The 19,034-nt window shown below is 41.4% G+C and overlaps 1 protein-coding gene across 2 annotated transcripts in view; it reads left to right on the top strand.

The window, feature by feature from the left end:
* The window catches only part of casz1 (castor zinc finger 1), a 224,844-nt gene that overhangs the window by 108,921 nt on the left and 96,889 nt on the right, over window positions 1-19,034 (top strand). The window lies entirely within an intron of this gene.

Raw genomic sequence — 19,034 nt, forward strand, 5'->3', positions numbered from 1 at the left:
GGATCAATGTGTCTGGGGGTTGTAAAAATTGACAAATGACTTATTAGAATCCCACCGTTTTATTTTCCAACTGATTAACTCACAGCAATGTCGTACACTATACAGGCACACTGATGTATCTGTTTTCCAAAGAGGGCTTCTCTCTCTCTCTCTGTCTGTCTCTCTCTCAGTATGAGGGATCTATACAGTGTAAAATGCACCCCTAACACTGTATTAGAAACCTAGGCTGCAGCAACTCCAAACTACAAGAGCAATAAGGTGCTTTTGACATATATGAACTGCCATTTTATCAGTTTCCTGGCATGAACAGCTGTTGAGCAGTGCTTTGTAGTACTTAAAATACAAAGAAATGTCAATGAACTAGGGGATGGAAGAATCGATTCACCTATGTATCGCGATTTTTTTGAAATGTTTAATGCCAGAATCAATATCTTTGCTTGATGTGAGTCTATGCGAAGGTAGAAGGAAGTTACCGCTTTTATTGTTGTAGTCTGAGTAACGTGTCATCATATCCGTTCCGTATCCGTCAACCAAAACAAACCAGCCGGCTGCAGCGAGCCGAAACTAGAAAGTAGAAAACGGCGGAGGGTCCGCGTGGATACGACCTGCACCCTTGCATGTTAAATCCAATGTTGTAAACACTACACATCCAGTAAAGTATGGAAAAACTTTGGGTTTCACACATTGATAGGAAAAGCAGAGCTAGACATCATGACTAAAGCTGCATGCTAACTCTGTCATAGACACAAAACGTTATCGTATTGCGGTAACGTGCGGTCAAGCCGGCCGACGCTACAACTGTAGAGCACCCATATACTGATATTTATGTTAAATACAGTCAAACGGCCCCGATGGAGCTGACCACGGATTGATAAAGAGAACGGAGCTGATGGGGAGAGCTAGCGCCGGCATACGTCCAGTTTTCAAAATAAGATGTTAACAAAGGGAACTGTATATATAAAAATACATATATGGAAATAAGATTGATTGGATTATATTCACCAGAAGTATAAAAAATTACATGTCCCTTATAAATTAAATAGAAACAATTGCACTAATTTGTGAGGGAAATGTCTTTATTCTTTGATTTTTGGGTTGCTGGAAAAAATACTTCCTGACAATGACTGATATATTTGACTTCAGGACATCTCTGACTACATACATGCTGAAAATCAAACATTCTTACTGTATTAATTTAGATATTTTCCCAAAATAAAAGTCCCCAGAAGTGTGTGATTCAACTTTTTCCCATGGTTTAGTGGTAAAAACAAGTTAACAAAAATTGTAATACATATTGAATCGGCACCCAAGTATCGTGATAGTATCGAATCAGGAGATAGGTGAATCGTCCCAGCCCTACAATGAACACAGAACTGTAAAAAGAATCAGCTAGAAATTGAAATGATATAAGCTTTTCACTGGCAGTAATATGTGTATTTTAACAGCATAGTTTCTTATAAATGTGCCAGCAGAGCATGTGTGCCATATTCTATTCGTTATCTATCTTGTTACGCCGTTCTGTTAATTATAACTTGATCTTCTTTTATGCCTGCTTTATGTCTGGATGTCGTTGCGGCAACATCCCACATTGTCATCTTGACAAAATAATATAATTTTTCCACTATATGGCATTTATTACTGTAACAGACATTAGACACAGACATCTAAGTACAGATGACATCCACCAAATTAACAAGAGTATAAAACCTTTTGTTGCTGATAAAAAAAAAAATCGGCCTCTGTACAATTTGACTCTCGAGAGGACGCTAATGACTTGTGACTTGAAGAAACTGGGTTGCTTTTTTTTCCCCCTCTCTCTCTCTCTCTCTCTCTCTCTCTCTCTCTATCTCTCTCTCTCCCTGAGATGAAACCTTCTGTGCTAATGATGTTAGCTGGTATGAGCACAATGCTGATGTGGGAGTCTGTCATGAGGATGCATACAACAGCCCTTGCCCCTGGCCTCCTAGTCAAGAGGGATCTAAACATTCAGAAGTGACACCGTGGGCTGTCTCATGTCAAGCCAGAGACCCTCACTGTCACCGGGGGGTGGCGTGGCCGTGAATTGAGGCGGAGGGCTACACCACACTCCTTTGTTTCTGGTGGTGTCACTCACACGGCAGACACAGACACACTCCTTGCATCAATCAGGGCTCCAGATACATGCCCGGTGTACAACACGATGATGACACTATCCGCGGATTTCCACGTAGATGCAACAGGAGGATGCATCGGCCACGTTTCACCCTCGTACGTCCGGCGTACACATCTTTAGACAGGTTGCTTTGGAGGCAAAGTTAAGTGAGTCAACTGTAGTGCAGATATACTAACTCCCCTTGTTTAACCACATAACAACAACATAACAGAGTACGGTTAGTTTAATTGGCTTTTGATATATGTTAATGCAACTCATCATAAAGGCCAACTGGCTCTAACACCGTGCTGGCATGACATCCCCCATCCCCCCCCCCCCCCTTATCCCCTTCTCCTTTTGGCTCCCACAGACTTCGGTGAGAGAGCGCTCCCACAGCGGAGTCCCTCTCTTAGACAGTGGGAAGAAAATTAAACTGCCAAATTTGTTTTCATTGGTTCCAGGGACGATCTCGGGGGACTTCAAGGCTTTTAATTGAGCTCACTGAGCAGAAATTTGTAGGGGCTGCTTACCAACAACAATGGTGTCTCCCTTTTACCTCCCTTTGGTCTCTCTGTGAGAGAGATCAGGCTAGATTTGTGATGCTTTGCTTTAAATTAGTGTATAATGTGTGTTTTGTAGTTAAGAGATTCTGTTTAAGGTTGTAGTTCTTCGTGGAAAACAAGGAAACAGGTTTAATTTATAATTGAAATTCAGACTCACTTTAGTGTTTTGTCGGCTTTTCAAGGTTTGTGTGTAGGAGGGCGATGCGTCTCTAATAAACAGCAGTTCATTCAGTCAAAGGTAAATAAAGCCCACAGGAAAGATAATTTGTCTCACTGAGGAGGGAAAAAAAGAGCAATGAAACTCAATTTAGTGTTATTGTATCACCCGGTAAAGTATAATAACCAAAAAGCCACCTTCTCATTTTCCGCGACTTTTCTCTTCCCTACACTTTTTTTGTCCTTTTAAATTTTTTCCAGTGTGTCAAAACAAGCAAAGGCTACATGGAAACGGCAGCCCTGTGTAAATATTTATGATGTAACATCTCCATGTGAATAGACTTTCCTCCCAATCCATCCATCATTACGGGCATATCGTGAAAGCCCACCTCCCGGTGGCGGCTCAGGGCCTTAGGAAGCTCAGACAGGAGCGGCGTGTCCCCCTCTCATTCAAAGTATTTGTTTTTCTTTTGACTGGGGGCAGCCCAGCTGTGAGGGCATTTCATGTGTCAGCCCCGCCGGTTTCATTCAGGCCCGACTTCAAAGCCCATTTTGGCCCATTGTTTCTGTGACGTGGCTGCCGGACCCGAGAAATGCCCAAACAGAAAAATGTGATGTAGGTCAAATTACAGCAGAAGAAAAGTGGAATTCTTATGGTCGAAACATAAAGCCCTGGTTACCGCCTAACCCTGGCTTTTGTGCTTGTTGTCCTCGTACCTCTTTATTTGTCCATCGTAGAGCTGAATGGAAGTTGGGAAATGTAGAATAAAGAGGCTGTAGTTCAAAGTGCCTGACAGAAAATCAATGTTTTAAGTCTAATCCTTAAAATGTAGATCTTTTCCTTCGTTTATATCACTCCACACAGGAACAACATTTCAAATAACTTACTCGCTCGGGTTGTGTAATTAACAGAATTGCAATTACAATTACAAGAAAACAAGATAATCAACACCAGACAATTATTGTGTAGCATTCCGGTTCGCAATGACGCTATCGTCTTGTGTTAGAAATCCAACGCGGCCCTTTCTTTTACAGCGGTGCGCTTTCGCCTCGCTCGCCGGGTCAGGGGCGGCTGCTCGGCGGCAGCCGTGTGGGAGGATTCCCCCGTAGGAACTCTCCTTGGCGCTGGCTAGCCCTGGCAAGGCGCATTACCTCCGTAGTGGTGCGCCGCGACCGGCTCTAAGGTGGCTTGGAAAGGCCCGGGGTGAAGGTGGCGCTTTACAGCGCCCCTCGCCCGCAACTTGCCACTTAGTGCTCGCTTTTCTCTCTCTTCTTGCTCGACTGTCAATCGGGATGTCGGCAAACCCACCCGACCCGTCAAAGTTAACACGTTAACGCAAGTTTTAACGCACTTATATCTTTAATGCATTAATACAACTTGCGATTTTAAGGTTGTAGCGGGCTCAGTCTTCAAGCTAGTGAAGGTATTGGCATCATATGAAACTAGAAAACCTAAGGAATCCATCGGTACTAACAATGTCATACTAGCTTGTCGCGAAGGAGGCTAAATAACGCTCGAAACTTGCGCTAAATTTTGGCAAGGAAAAACTGGCATGACCATTCTCAAAGGGGTCCCTTGACCTCTGACCTCCAGATATGTGAATGTAAATGGGTTCTGTGGGTACCCACGAGTTTCCCCTTTACAGACATGCCCACTTTATGATAATCACATGCAGTTTGGGGCAAGTTATAGTCAAGTCAGCACACTGACACACTGACAGCTGTTGTTGCCTGTTGGGCTGCAGTTTGCCATGTTATGATTTGAGCATATGTTTTATGCTAAATGCAGAACCTGTGAGGGTTTCTGGACAATATCTGTCATTGTTTTTGGTTTGTTAATTGATTTACAATAATAAATATATACATTTATTTGCATAAAGCAGCATATTTGTCCACTCTCATGTTGATAAGAGTATTAAATACTTGACAAATCTCCCTTTAAGGTACATTTTGAACAGATAACAAATGTGTGATTAATCGTCATTAACTATTTTAATTCATTGACAACCCTACTATCTATACAACCAATTTGTTTATGATCAAATTGTTTACAAGAACACAAAGTTCTTCTTAGATCTAGCCTCTTAATTTAGCTCTCAAAGTGCACCAGATTGATGCATTTACAATTTTCTTTCTAAATGCATGATGTTTCCAATGTCAATAATCAAGCAGCGTGTTTACTTACTGAAGATATGCTATAAATCATATTGAGTTGGAGACTGTACTGAGGTCCTGTATTTTGAGGTCATTTGCTCCTGCAAGTGTGCATGTGACTCAGTGATGTATACAGAGTATCTGTTAGGGCCTGTGCATGCACCATTCTTTGACTTGTGCAATGGTTTGAAATGTGAAACATGTCTTCATTTGGTGCAAACAAAGTGGGATGACGGATCTGCTGCAGTGTTTTCGAGCTCGGCAGTCTTTGAGAATGTGAAGGTGCAGTAGATTTATGAGGTTGTGTGTGTTTGCAGAAGTAGGTAAGTCTACTGCCTTACCTAAGTGGATTACAAGGTTTTAGGCTTTTCTCCTTGCACAACTTATCGGCAGAAAATAGGCGTTGCAGACGTTAGCGAAATATTGCCACCCAGACTCTCATAACATTATCATTAGCCACGGAGGATTGCTGAAATGTGATTAATACATCACCATTTTGACAGACTGAGGCTGAAAAGGTAATATGGATTATTACAATGGTTGTAGAGCTCAATACCGCCATCCAAGTTTATCCATTTATCTGCAATGATGAGACTCCTTTGTGTTGTATAGCATTGTAACATCTATCTAAATAACAAAAGATATCTCTCCCATACACAATTGTCGTGCTGTTAATATTCAGCCCATGCAACAATGCACATGGGAACGGAGCGCCGAGACAAAACTTGACTCAGAACGAGGGAAAAGTCCATAGAACATTATGAGCATTATGAATCGATGTTGAAGCCTCGAGTACCGGCCGCTTTTTTCCCTTTGCTTAGGTATCTGATTACCTTCAAAAGAAAATATTGCTCCTTTATTGTTCAATTACAACTGGTTGAGTGCTGAGTCATGCAATTCACTATCTAAGAGCTATTTTTCTGTCTTTGTGTACACACTTTGTGTGTGTTTCATTCAGCTAGCCTCGGACGAGACACGTTGAATAAATGCCATTTTTCTGTCGTTTCAAGTGCCTCTTTTCTCTCCGTGGATCCATTCAAGCTTTCAATACCTTTTCTCCCCCCTCTCTCTTCTCCTGTCTCTCTTTTTTTTTCCACGAGCAGGAGGGTTTTACTTTACTCCTTTGTCATCCTAATTGATTGCATTAACCTTTTGAGTATTGAATTTCCTGTGCATCACGCCGAGCACAATGTGGAATATTATCATAATCCTTCCAAGTAATGGACACAGGGCAATCAACAATGCTTTAGGAAAAGTACATCTTTGAAAGATGGAGCATCATATTATTTTCAGTCCAAAGACCTGGATAAGGGGGACGACTGTTGAGCTTTAAGAAACTTTATCAATAAGTGGAGTATGTTTCTTTTTTTCCCCTCCATCTAATAAGGAGGTCAGAAGAGCTGCTTGTAATGTGTGCTATGTTGGGGAAACGGTGTTAAGGTTTCTGGATGTCTAACGGCTCAAATTCTTGGAGAAAATTGTAATATTTCAGTTTTTCTGAGCCTTTTTTTGTATATTAAAATATTTGAAAGAACCCCAGATTCACTTAAATGTAGACAGTAATTACTCAATGACTATGTTTACATGCATACTAATATTACACAATTTTTCCAAATATGATAATATTCCTAATATGGATATTCTGAATTAGACCGTATTCCGAATAGAGGGATAAGCTGATATTATTCAGGTTTTAGGAGCATTCTTTGGACTCGTATACAGTGCAATATGCGTCTCAATCTGGGTTTTTACGTCAGTTTGTGACACACGACCTCTCAGCTCTGTGCGTTGTACACAAACCAACTAGCCGACAGTTTGCAGAGATGCATGCCCAAAAGAAAAGCCCACATTTCTGGTCGGAAGGAGTAACTTTTACTACTTTTAAACATTATGAAAGACTTGGATATCAACAGGGGCAAGATAACAGGGTTGGATGAGATTTGCCGTAGCGGTGGTTCCCCTTTTTTTTTTTAAATAATGAAACTGAAGGGTGTGTTTTAATAATTGGGTATCACACTGTTTAGCCTCCCTGAGAAAGCAAATACCAATGTGCTGGAATGGAGGCTCCAGCTGAGGGTCACACATCAGATTGAAGAGGAGGGTTGCAGATTCCTCGTCATGGAAAACTAGCCCATCATGTCCAACCACCCCAGGAAGAGCGCCGGTCGTTGATCCAAAATTTTCGAAGTGGCCAAACGGCGGTACTACAACTTCCGAGTCCGTCCCGTGATGCCATTGGGCCCAAAAATACTTTTTCCCATAGACTTACATCGGGAAAGAGACGTCTGTAACTCAGCGGATAATTTTTTTTTTGGGATAAATCAACTCCTCAGTATGAACAGTATGAGCCATGTGACCGAGCGGACGCTACTGTGCCTGCTCCACGGGCCCAATGGATGAAATATCTGGATATTTCAAAGGGAACACTTTGACTTGTTTGCAAAACAGTATTGCAGATATTATGTAACTTTTGACCACAAAATATAAAAAACAGGGGCGCGTGGTTAGCTCAGTTGGTAGAGCGGGCGTCCATGTATCAAGGCTTGGTCCTGACCGCGGCGGCCCGGGTTCGAATCCGGCCTGTGGCCCTTTCCGCATCCACTCTCTCTCTCCCCCCTTTCAAGACTCTATCCACTGTCCTCAATAAAAATGGAAAAATGCCCCCAAAAAAATAACTTTAAAAAAAAAAAAATATATATAAAAAACAGAGTCACCACACCCTGTTCTTCTGTACTATGCCAATCAAGTTGTGACCAAAGTAGTAACAGCATGAACAACAACCAATGCACATTTGAGTTGCTGCTCATTATTGTAACTTATCCAGGAGGTTTGTGAGAATAAAGTGGCGGCAAGTCTTAACTGTAGATAGTTTTAAGTTGAGGAGTCAAGATAGAAATGCTGTAGTGTCGAGGTAAGCCCTCCATTTACCATACCATGTACTTTAATCTCTTTACCTGCTTTACAATTGCCTGTTTTGGTGTGGGGTTGGTGTGTAGTGAAAGTTGTTTTCTCCTGTTTCCTTAAGTGTCTTTGCCTGTGAATTATTTAGCGCAAGTCCGCTCATATTGGTTTATTATTATCTGTCTCACTGGCCAAGAATGATATGAATGGAGATTTGGGAAGGGGCAGTGAAATACAGCATATTTTATATACCAACACTGCACCTCCGCTACATCAATAATATCGAAGCCCCGAGCCTAAAACCTACAGAAGACACTCCAAGGATAGCAGTACAATAATAGCCTGTTAACAAGGCAGGGGGTAGCCTATTGAGTTTAATCTGTTGCTGTAGCTGTTTTATCTAAACATGATGGTAAAGGCATAAAAAAGTAGTTTATATTGCAAGACCAATGTAATACTCATAACTGTCTTATAAAGGCTTAATGTCAGGAGGCTTTAGGGGAAGTGTCACTAGAATAACACTGATCAGCCTTGAGCTTGGGAATTAAAGACTGCAAATCTTTGAGCATAATGTGACATCTGGGATAGTTTGGAGGGATACAAGTGGGCTGCAACTTTTGCAATTTATATATATATATTCTATACAGCTTATTATAGTATGCTATTTATTGATATTATATCAGAAAAGGCCACCACACATGATTCTATGTCATAGAACATAACGCAACATCAGCCACAAATAAATTAGCATAATATTACGGGTGGGAATCACCAGAGGCCCCAGGATACATCACGATAATTAGGTCATGATACGATCTTATTGCAATTTTTAACATTTTGCGATATGCTGAGTATTGTCGTAAGATGTATTGCAATTTATTACCTTTTTTTCAACTGCAAATTATCTAATAAAATACAGTTTTCACTCTGTTCATGTCAGAGTTTTCATTCATATATCTTGAGTTCAGAGGTCAAGGGGACCCCTTTGAAAATGGCCATGCCAGTTTTTCCCCAAAATTTAACGTAAGTTTGTAGTGTTATTTAGCGTTCTTCCAAACAAGCGAACATGACATGGTTGGTACCAATGGATTTCTTAGTTTTTTTAGTTTGGTATGATACCAGTATCTTCACTCTAGCTTTAAAACTGAGCCCGCTACAACCTAAAGATCGCAAGTTGCCTTAATGCGTTAATGAATGAATTTGCGTTAATGCGTTATTATCGCGTTAACTCTGACAGCTCTACAATTCATACCGTTTTTCTACCAAACCTGGAGAAGATATATTGCGATTTATTACCTTTTTTCAACTGCAAATTATGCAGTTTTTGAACATCTGTTTCATCTCTTAAAATACAGTTTTCATTCGGTTCATGTCAGAGTTTTCTTTCACATATCTAGAGGTCAGAGGTCAAAGGGACCCCTTTGAAAATGGTCATGCCAGCTTTTCCTCGCCAAATTTTTTGTAAATTTGGAGCATTGTTTAAGGTTCTTCCTGATAAAGAGAACATGACATGGTTGGTACCAATGGATTCCTTAGGTTTTATAGTTTGATATGATACCATGTATCTTTACTCTAGCTTTAAGAGTGAGTCCGTTACAACCTCTGAAGACAGAATAGCGGCTAGATTGCTAAAATTGTTAAATAAAATATTGATACTGGATGTACGTGTAGCGATACAATATTGCCACGCAAAATACCACAACACTATGCTGCTCTTCCCCTGCCCCTACATAACTTGCTAGCTTTGTTTGCTCTGCAGTGGTAAACTAAGATGCAGTTTATTTGCAATGGAATGAGATGTTTTTGATTTTCTGCAGCCAGAAGCCAGTATATGCTGTCTGTTTCTGCTACAAAACGACCTAATTCCAGTATTTGTTGACTTCTACAGATGGTCGTGTGTTTCTCTGTGAACAGTAGCATAAATGCATTAAAGTAATTGATTGTTGAAAAACAGACAAAAAACGGTTATCATGTTTCCCCGGCAACGGCGAGCATTATCCGGGCTGTGTTGATGAATTGAAGCAAAAAACACCCTGTAATTCATATCAACTCTATCATATTTTTCAGCTCAAAGAGGAAAAATCAATTGAAACAAGCTCTTATGCATGGGTAGATGCTAGTTTTGATCAATACTATTTTCACAGGGATAGTGGCTTTGAGTTTGATTGAGGCCAGGTTACACAAAGCTAGCCAGTGCTGCTCAACACTATTATAAAAAACTGTAGATATTCAGAGAGGGTAAAGTCACCATTTGGACGCATTTTCTGGCACATTCACCTGAATTTATTGATCACAATAGAATCGTGTGATTGAGTGAGGATGTGGGTCAACAAATAGGTCAAGGTCAGTCAACGGCACAAAGCCTAATCCTGTCCATCTTTTGTATTCCATCAAGCGTCACTGGTATTCCACTGGGAACCTGTGCCCTCAGCATATGGAAACTAAGGGCCCTCGGTTCAATTATACAAGCCCATTGAGCTTCAGAATATTGACATATCTCTGTACTCTGAAAATGTCATGGATAATGATCAACCAGTTCACCAGAAAATGCTTTCATAGAAACCAAGATCTGGAGGCTAGATGTGGAGTGCATTGAATTTGTGGACTGTAGCTATAAGGTCAGGATTTACCTGCTCAAAGGTGCTGCAGGTTGGATGTTTTCTGGTTATCACACATCCATAAAAATAATGCATATCATATTGTAAATCAGGTGTTTTGCAAAGGTGGATTGAGTGGTATGCAGAGGTTACATAACACATTTGTTCAATGATCACTGTTAATTTCCATTATCACCGGCTGGTTGCACAGAGCTAGACTTTACCCATACATATAATAAATTGTAAAGTCTTTAGATATTTATCTCAGTTCATTGGTCACACCAAGCTGTCTAATTATTGACTATCGCGCGGAGGAGAAAGTCGCTATATATTCTGAGTTAATTAAGACTTTTCCAAACTCAAAATACATGGCTGAACCACAAAACGGCCTCAAGCTGCTCAGTTACTCCGGCAGAAAATGTGTGCCAACTGGAAGAATTTAACAGTTTGGTTTACATCTGCGTCACCATGCTGTCAAACATGGTGTTATAGCTGTGTTAGTTGGGGGGATCCACAAGGCGTGTAGCCATACCAGACATGACGGCGGAGATATCTTACTCATGGGTCTCAGTTACGTCTTTGATGCTGAGAGCATGCAGCCTAGTTTTTTGAGGTTTATATTTTAGTTAACTGACACTTGAATATCCCATGTCTGAACATTTGCTGACACATAAAGGCATTCACCATGTTACACTTCGGTTGCACTTCTTCCCAAATATGAAATTAATATTGACATGATGCAAGGATCTGAGGAAAATATACTCAATACAGAATGTGTCAAATCTGGCAGCAATTTCCAGATACTGCATTGCATATTTGTCTGGACATAAGAGCGCTGCAGGGATGTTTTTGAAGGCTAACCAGGAAGTTAGCATCGCTCTGGTTCCCTCCACGAAAAGCCCAAAAGACTTTTCCATTGGATCATTGCAGAAAATAAGCTCTGTGGCAAACAAACGTTTATGATACTTACACATTTTATTCAGCAAGATAATCTCCACAAATGAACACCACTTTTATAATTTTTGAAGTGTGAATGCAATCGGCAGAAGTAAAAAGCTAACGTGAGGCTTTAAATAGGGCTGTCAAAGTTAATGCGATAATAACGTGCACATTTGTTTTAACGCCACAAATGTATTTAACGCATTAATGCAACTTGCGATTTTTAGGTTGTAGCGGGCTCAGTTTCAAAGCGAGAGTGAAGATACTGGCATCATATGATATTAGCTTGACGCGAAGGAGGTTAAATAATGCTCCAAACTTACACTAAATTTTGGCGAGGAAAAATTGGCAAAAGGGGTCCTTTGACCTCTGACCTCAAGATATGTGAATTAAAATGAGTTCTATAGGTACCCACGAGTCTCCCCTTTACAGACATGCCCACTTTGTGATAATCACATGCAGTTTGGGGCAAGTCATAGTCAAGTCAGCACACTGACACACTGACAGCTGTTGTTGCCTTTTGGGCTGCAGTTTGCCATGTTATGATTTGAGCATGTTTTTTATGCTAAATGCAGTACCTGTGATTGATTTCCAATAATAAATATATACATACATTTGCATAAAGCAGCATACTTGTCCACTCACATGTTGATAAGAGTATTAAATACTTGACAAATCTCCCTTTAAGGTTCATTTTGAACAGATAAAAAAATGTGCGATTCATTCGCAATAAACTACGGACGATGATGTGATTAATTGCGATTAAATATTTTATCGATTGAGAGCCCTAGCTATTAACGAGTTACACCACTGTTGCATGACTTCAACGTCACCAACAATGAAGGCGGACTAGTATTTGGCGTGATTACGTTTAGTAGTCTCATTTAGCCACTTGTTAGCAACCGCCTTTTTTAAGACACGTAAAAGCTTCAAAATTCACAAGTGTCGTAGGATAAAAATCTCTTCAGCTTGTGTTAACCACACACCTTATTTCAGGCATCTAACCAAAAAAACACTGTATTTTTAGACGACGGAAGCAGAAGTGCTAAAATGCTAACTCATTTCTGTTTTTAAGGACTCATTCCTGCAGCTCTCTATTGACATACCTTAACTTTGCTCAGTCACAAAAACTTAACATTTAAACAAAGCAGCATCTTTTCCCTTCTGTTCTGTATTCTCTGTCTCTGTTTTTACGTTTTAATCCTCGGTCTTGCTCTATTCAGCCACCGATACAGACCGAATCTTAATTGATCTAATCTGGTTACTGCTTGCTATTTTCAACAGTTCCATTAGAAAACTCCCCATCCTCCCCCACACTCTGTCGCTCTCTCCCTTCACCTCCCACACTTTCTACCCCCCATCTGCTCTGACCTACATGGTAGTCACATGGCCCTGGCTCCCTGGCTTGGCATTTTATGGAAAATCTGCAGGAGATAAAGCCACAGGGTTTAAAGTGTTATCCCTGCCTGTCCTTTGAGAAGGGCTAAACACTGAATGAGGTGTTATTGCATCAATGCTGTTGGACACACACCGGCAGCAAAGAGGATATCTTCCTCCCTCCTTCCTCCCCCCCCCCTCCTCTCCCTCCTCTCTCTCTCTGTCTCTCTCCCTCTCCCTCCTCAGTTTGATTGGATTTAGTAGAGTGTCACCACTGTGACTTTGGGGGATTTCTCTTTCCCTGTCACTGCCTCATGCATGCTTGCTTGGGTTATTTACTTAACTTGTCCAGAAAATGGACTGTGATCTGCAGCTTACCGCCAGAGCTGGGGAGACACAAGTGCCTCATGCTAGTTAAGATATGCCAGACAGGCACCTAGACGCCTGCTCGCCGCTCCGGCTTGCTTACTCCCTTGCTGGTGCTGAGGGCTTAGTTTTGCACTGTGACCGAGTCCCCTTCACACTGTTGTCTGCCTGTAAATTTTCTGCTGCCCTTGCTATTCAGCCAATTACAGCAAAAGAGCTTTAGTGATTTTTTTTTCCCCCCTTCTCTTCCTCCTGGTGTATATTTATATATTTATTTTACAAGCGAATGACAAGCATTGCTGAAGGTTAAAAAAAATGCTGAATTTCATAGTGCATATAATGTCAACTTTTTTTTTCTATTGTGGGGCTAATCAATAGAAGTCAGCTTGTGCAGAACAAATATACACATACTGCAGATTAATATAGCTTCCTCGCCTGTTGCGTTTCAATTTTGATCCTTCCTTACTGCTGTTACCTTAATGTAGAAAAGGACACTGCAGTCGTCTTTAAGAGTTCATTTGGATCTGCGAGTGAAAGATTTTGTGTTCCGGTAAATAAAAATAATTCTGGTTTGACTTCTTGTTAGCCCCGTGTTATGGAACCTGTAACAGATACAGATAGGGGCGGTGGGAAAAAAACGATAGTATTGCGATATTTTGCGTGGCAATATTGTATCGATACACAGACATCAAGTATCTTTCATTATATGAACTATTAAAGAAGCTCAATACGAGATGGGAGCATTTCTATTGCCTCTCAGCGGCTCTCAACTTGGCAGACGGCAAGCCAAGTTGCAGTTAATAGCGCAACAGTGCAACAGTGCAAACAATGGCGAAAGTGCTGACAGAGTTAACCGGAGGATGAGTGCTACGCTTTTGCGACGGCGTTATCAGCTGTAACCGCTGTATGAGAGCAGTGCAGAGCGGCGGCTGTGAGTTAGCCAGTTCGGGCACGTTCACATGCATGAACATGCACTAAAAGCATACGCGGCCAACCCGGCGATGTAAACAAAGCAAGGACAAACTCGGATTACAACCCTCACCGAGGGAGAGAGACTTCATTCTCTGCTCAGGTAGACATTACTCCTCTATATCTATAAATAAACAATAGTTGTTTGCTTCTATATTAATGCTCTGGATATCGAATTTGGCACCCTTAATCCTCTTAACAATCAGACGGCCCTCCAGCGGGCCCGGTCGTGAAGAGCGTGAAGATACTGGTATCACATGAAACTAAAACATGTAAGGAATCCATCGGTACCAACCATGTCATGCTAGCTTGTTGATAAGGAGGCTAAAATAATGCTCAAAATTTGAGCTACATTTTGGCGAGGAAAAACTGTCATGGCCATTTTCAAAGGGGTCCCTTGACCTCTGATCTCAAGATATGTGAATGTAAATGAGTTCTATGGGTACCCACGAGTCTCCCCTTTACAGACATGCCCACTTTATGATAATCACATGCAGTTTAGGAACAAGTCATAGTCAAGTCAGCACACTGACACACTGACAGCTGTTGTTGCCTGTTGGGCTGCAGTTTGCCATGTTATGATTTGAGCATATCTTTTATGCTAAATGCAGTACCTGTGAGGGGTTCTGGACAATATCTGTCACTGTTTTGTGTTGTTAATTGATTTCCAATAATAAATATATACATACATTTGCATAAAGCAGCATATTTGTCCACTCCCATGTTGATAAGAGGATAAAATACTTGACAAATCTCCCTTTAAGGTACATTTTGAACCCCTAGAAACAGCCTTTGTTCCTAACATTCATGTGAGATACTGTGGGAGTGAAGGCAAATAAGTTCAGTTTATCTGGAGTTTGCAGGTCTTCTGGTTTGTCCCTCTGCACCCATTGTGGGTTTTATGCTGTCAGCGTCTTCCCTCACGTCTTGACATTAATCTGCTCTGTCCCATACTGTCAACCTTAGTAGCTATATATTCAATAATTGCTTTAGAAGTACACACCCCTTAAGCCCATGCACAATAATAATAAGGTCTGCTGCGTGCACCATATGGTCCTCTCAGGTAGGTTTTCTGAGTTGTTTATTCTTTTTGAAGCCGGGACGTCGATGGTACTAAATATATTTGACCTGATGTCTGTGAAAGGCCACACGATGACTATCAATGCAATGTCAAATGTAATGCGGAGCCACAAAGCAGTTCAGGAATGTGTCCAAAGTGCTGTGCCATGTTGCATTCTGGTGCTAAAATGACCGGAGAAAATGCTGGATAAGATAAAGCAGCTTTGCATCGGCCGCAGTCGTACAGTAGTTATACTTGACGGGGGTGAAGGGCAGGCTTACAACAATCCCACTGCAACCAAAAAAAGAACATCACATAAGTTTTTATTGTTCTGTCTCTCTCTCTCTCTCTCATAAACACAAAACCAGAAGTTACACAAGTGATAATTGTGCATAAAAGCAGTGACACCACAAAATGCACAGTGTTCCAAAACAAGGGAGCAGAAGAATAAAGGGCTCTTTCCACCAGTGTAAAATCAGCCACGCCTAGCAGTGGGAACGGAAAGCAAAACTGCTTAATGTGACAAAATAAAGACAGAAACACTCGGAGGGAAAGTTAGAATTAGGATCCTGAAAGATTTATGCCTCTCCATTTTATTTATAATTTGTTTTCTTTTCCTTATTGGAATTGAGTTGCAACTGAATATTTGATGAACACAGCCTAGAAGTAAGGATGTTATGTCAGCAAGGAAACAAAAAGTAAAGAGAAAAACAACCAAGAAATGTATTTTGCAAAGTTTGCGCTTTGGAATAAACTAATACGCTTCTGACTTGTTAATTGAATGTTTGGGGGTGGGGGTGGGGGTGGGGGGGTGGGGGTTGGGGGGAGTTCGTTATCTGCAGGTTGTGTTGAGCCCTAGCGAGGCTAGCTGCGCCTTTCCGTATGCACCGCGCTGGGTGCTGGGTACTCTCCGTGCACAGAACACCATCTGCATTTTGCTGTTAACGCGCCTTCACATCCGAGGGAGGATTAGGAGAAAATCCCCAGTTTTTTTTTTTTTTTTTCAACCGGTTGACAAATATCAGATTTGTCTCTAAAAAAATTAGCTCCATCTATATCTCCCACCATATGACACACAGAAAAGATTATCTTTAATACCCAGCCAGCTTGGGTGTGGAAAAAGCAGATTAAAGTTTCAGTTTGGTCATATTTACCCAGCCACTTCAAGTACGAGACATTAGACGGCAGACAGACCTCTTCACAAAGATCCCCCCCCCCACACACACACCCCCAAGCCTTTACCTTCCAGAAACAACATGTCTGCCTTGAAACAATTAGACATCATACTTAAATAATTCATCATTTCCCAGTCAGTCTTTCTCTCCTACGTGTCCTTTAAACAGACAGAGCGAGCAGCCAAAGGGGCTAAAGTGAATAACAGCAGCAGGTGCCTTTTCAGATGGAGCTTTGTAGTCTGCGGAGGGTGCTGAGCTGTTATTTTAGTGGCCCACTGGTGAGGAGCAGGGGGTGGCTGGGAAATGGACCTGGTGGCTGACCTGAGACCCCAGAGCTGTCCTGTTAGCAGCGCCGCTAAACGTTACAATTCCTGCTTTCAGTTACTCTCGCATCTCGTGAAACACAACATTCAACCACAGTCTCACCTGTGAAGTTGAAGAAGCCCAAAAACATTACTGGAATCCCCATTTGATCGTTTTAAAAACCTCACTTCCCATAAATAAACTCCTGTGACCCTGAGGGAGGTCATTCGTGTCTGCAGTGACAGATTGCGGGACTGGACTTGCATGATTATTCCCCATCAGCATGCATCAGAGGGGATTTAAACATATGAGTAAGATGCTCCTTAAGCCTCTGCTAAGTCAGTATGTTCTTCCTGACCATTTCATTATCAAATGCATAATCGTCATCTGCCGAGCGCAGGACCGAGGGCCTAAGGCCCTACCTGGTGTCCTGGACGTTGACTTCCTTCGCTTCCGCTCAAGACCACTGCCCCACCCAGAGGTTGCTTTATGAACACAGGAGCCCCATAAATGAAATTAAGGTGTCAATTAGTCAATTACAGCATAATAACTCTGAGGGCAGACATTTAGAGACAGAGAGAACCTCGGCTAAGTTCATTTCCTCCGGCCCAGGAGCCTAGCGCTTGGCACACGTCACTCCCCACCCAGACTCGCTGAATAAAGGCCCCAGTGCTCTCCCTAATGTTATTTTCCCCTGGATATCTTTTTTGATCAACAATTTCCTTTCATGGGTTTGTTTTTCAGATGCAGGCTATGGCGCTTTTTCTCTCCCCAATTTGGCTAGGGAGAATTTTATAATTTAGTAATTAAAATCTTTGTTAGGCTTTAGAAATTGCAGCTAATTGAATTTAATGGGAAGATGAATTTCAATTTTATTTGATTAGCAGGACCCCTGGCATAGGTATTTATGGAAAAAAACTCTACAAAAATATGCTGTGTGGGCTAAGATGGCATAATAGAATTACAGATAATCGGATTTCACTGTCATGAATTTCACTCTAATTTCACTCTAATTTTCCATTAGATAGCTGGTTTACAAATATTTGCTCATCTGCGATGGGAAAGGCTATCTGTCTAAAATGATTACGGAGCAAGCCTTCAGAAATATGTCCCTTTTTTTTCCCCTCCCTTTTAAAAACCAGATTGCGAGGGATCAAAATTAGGAAGATTGCATTATGGATGTCTGCATCCGGGAGAGCAGTGGGGGAGATATGATGATTACGGCCGGGGGATGAAAGCAGTGTCAAGAAAAATGTATGACTCAAAAACATAGGCCTATTCTATCTACAAAATCTCTGCTCTCAGCACACCGCCACCGCCGAGCAACATGCTGTATCATAATTCATGTAATATCATAAACAGTACGTGAATATAAGAAAGGCACTGCAGCACGTTGACATACAAATACACCTTATACCTCATACAAACTCCATGTTAATTGCTTTCAAGTGTGTACCTATAATGAGATTTTGCAATGTGATTTTCAAAGTGTATGTATGTAGCTGTATATATGGCAATTATGAAAATCAAATGAGATTCTGAAGAATCATTGTCATGAGTAATGCAAATGATGATCATCAAGAAGTGGTGTATTGCCGTCATCATTGTTCCGGCTGTATTTGTGTGTAAGTTTAATATTCAGCTCCTTCTCTGCTTAAAAATAAATATATAATGCAATATAAACAGACGTGAGAGGGAATAATATCCCACATCAGAGACAACCTCGGATAACACGACGGTGAACTCTTGCTGAATCCCACTTTAAAAGACCCTGCTTCAGAATTAAGCTTTTACACATTCAATTTCCTGCCAATTTGACAACAACATGACAGTGAATATGGAGAATAGACTTGATCCGCCGTCTGCTGAAAAACACCAAACTATTTTAATTTGTTGTGTTCGAAGTTGGATGCGGTAGAAGTACTTCACGCCGCTCCTCCTCTGTAATCCCAGGGTTCCACGTTAACTATCGCCTGATAGCCCAAAAAGTTACTCTGAGGCCACCAAATATCCGCTGTAGGCCACCAAGTGTTATCAGGTCTCTCTTGGGAATGAGACTGCGTGTCTCAAAGAGATTACGGTGTCCTAACCATAGACTATATACTGAATGTGACGCGAGCGAGCGTGTTTTCTATTGGAGTGTACTAACTGGCCGTAAGCGACGGCGCGACGGCGCGACGCAGCGCTGCATAGCACGACTGAACTTTTGTCAGACACCATGTTTTTATCTATTCCTGTTGCTCGCTTTGAAATGGGGGGAGGAACGGCCGATTCGTGAAGTTGAAAAGAGGAGTTATCTTTAGGGATGCGATAGGGAGATTGGTATTTATGCGTTCTAGTCGC

Source organism: Sebastes umbrosus, chromosome 6 (assembly GCF_015220745.1).
Source record: "Sebastes umbrosus isolate fSebUmb1 chromosome 6, fSebUmb1.pri, whole genome shotgun sequence".
In the NCBI taxonomy this organism is placed as follows: domain Eukaryota; kingdom Metazoa; phylum Chordata; class Actinopteri; order Perciformes; family Sebastidae; genus Sebastes; species Sebastes umbrosus.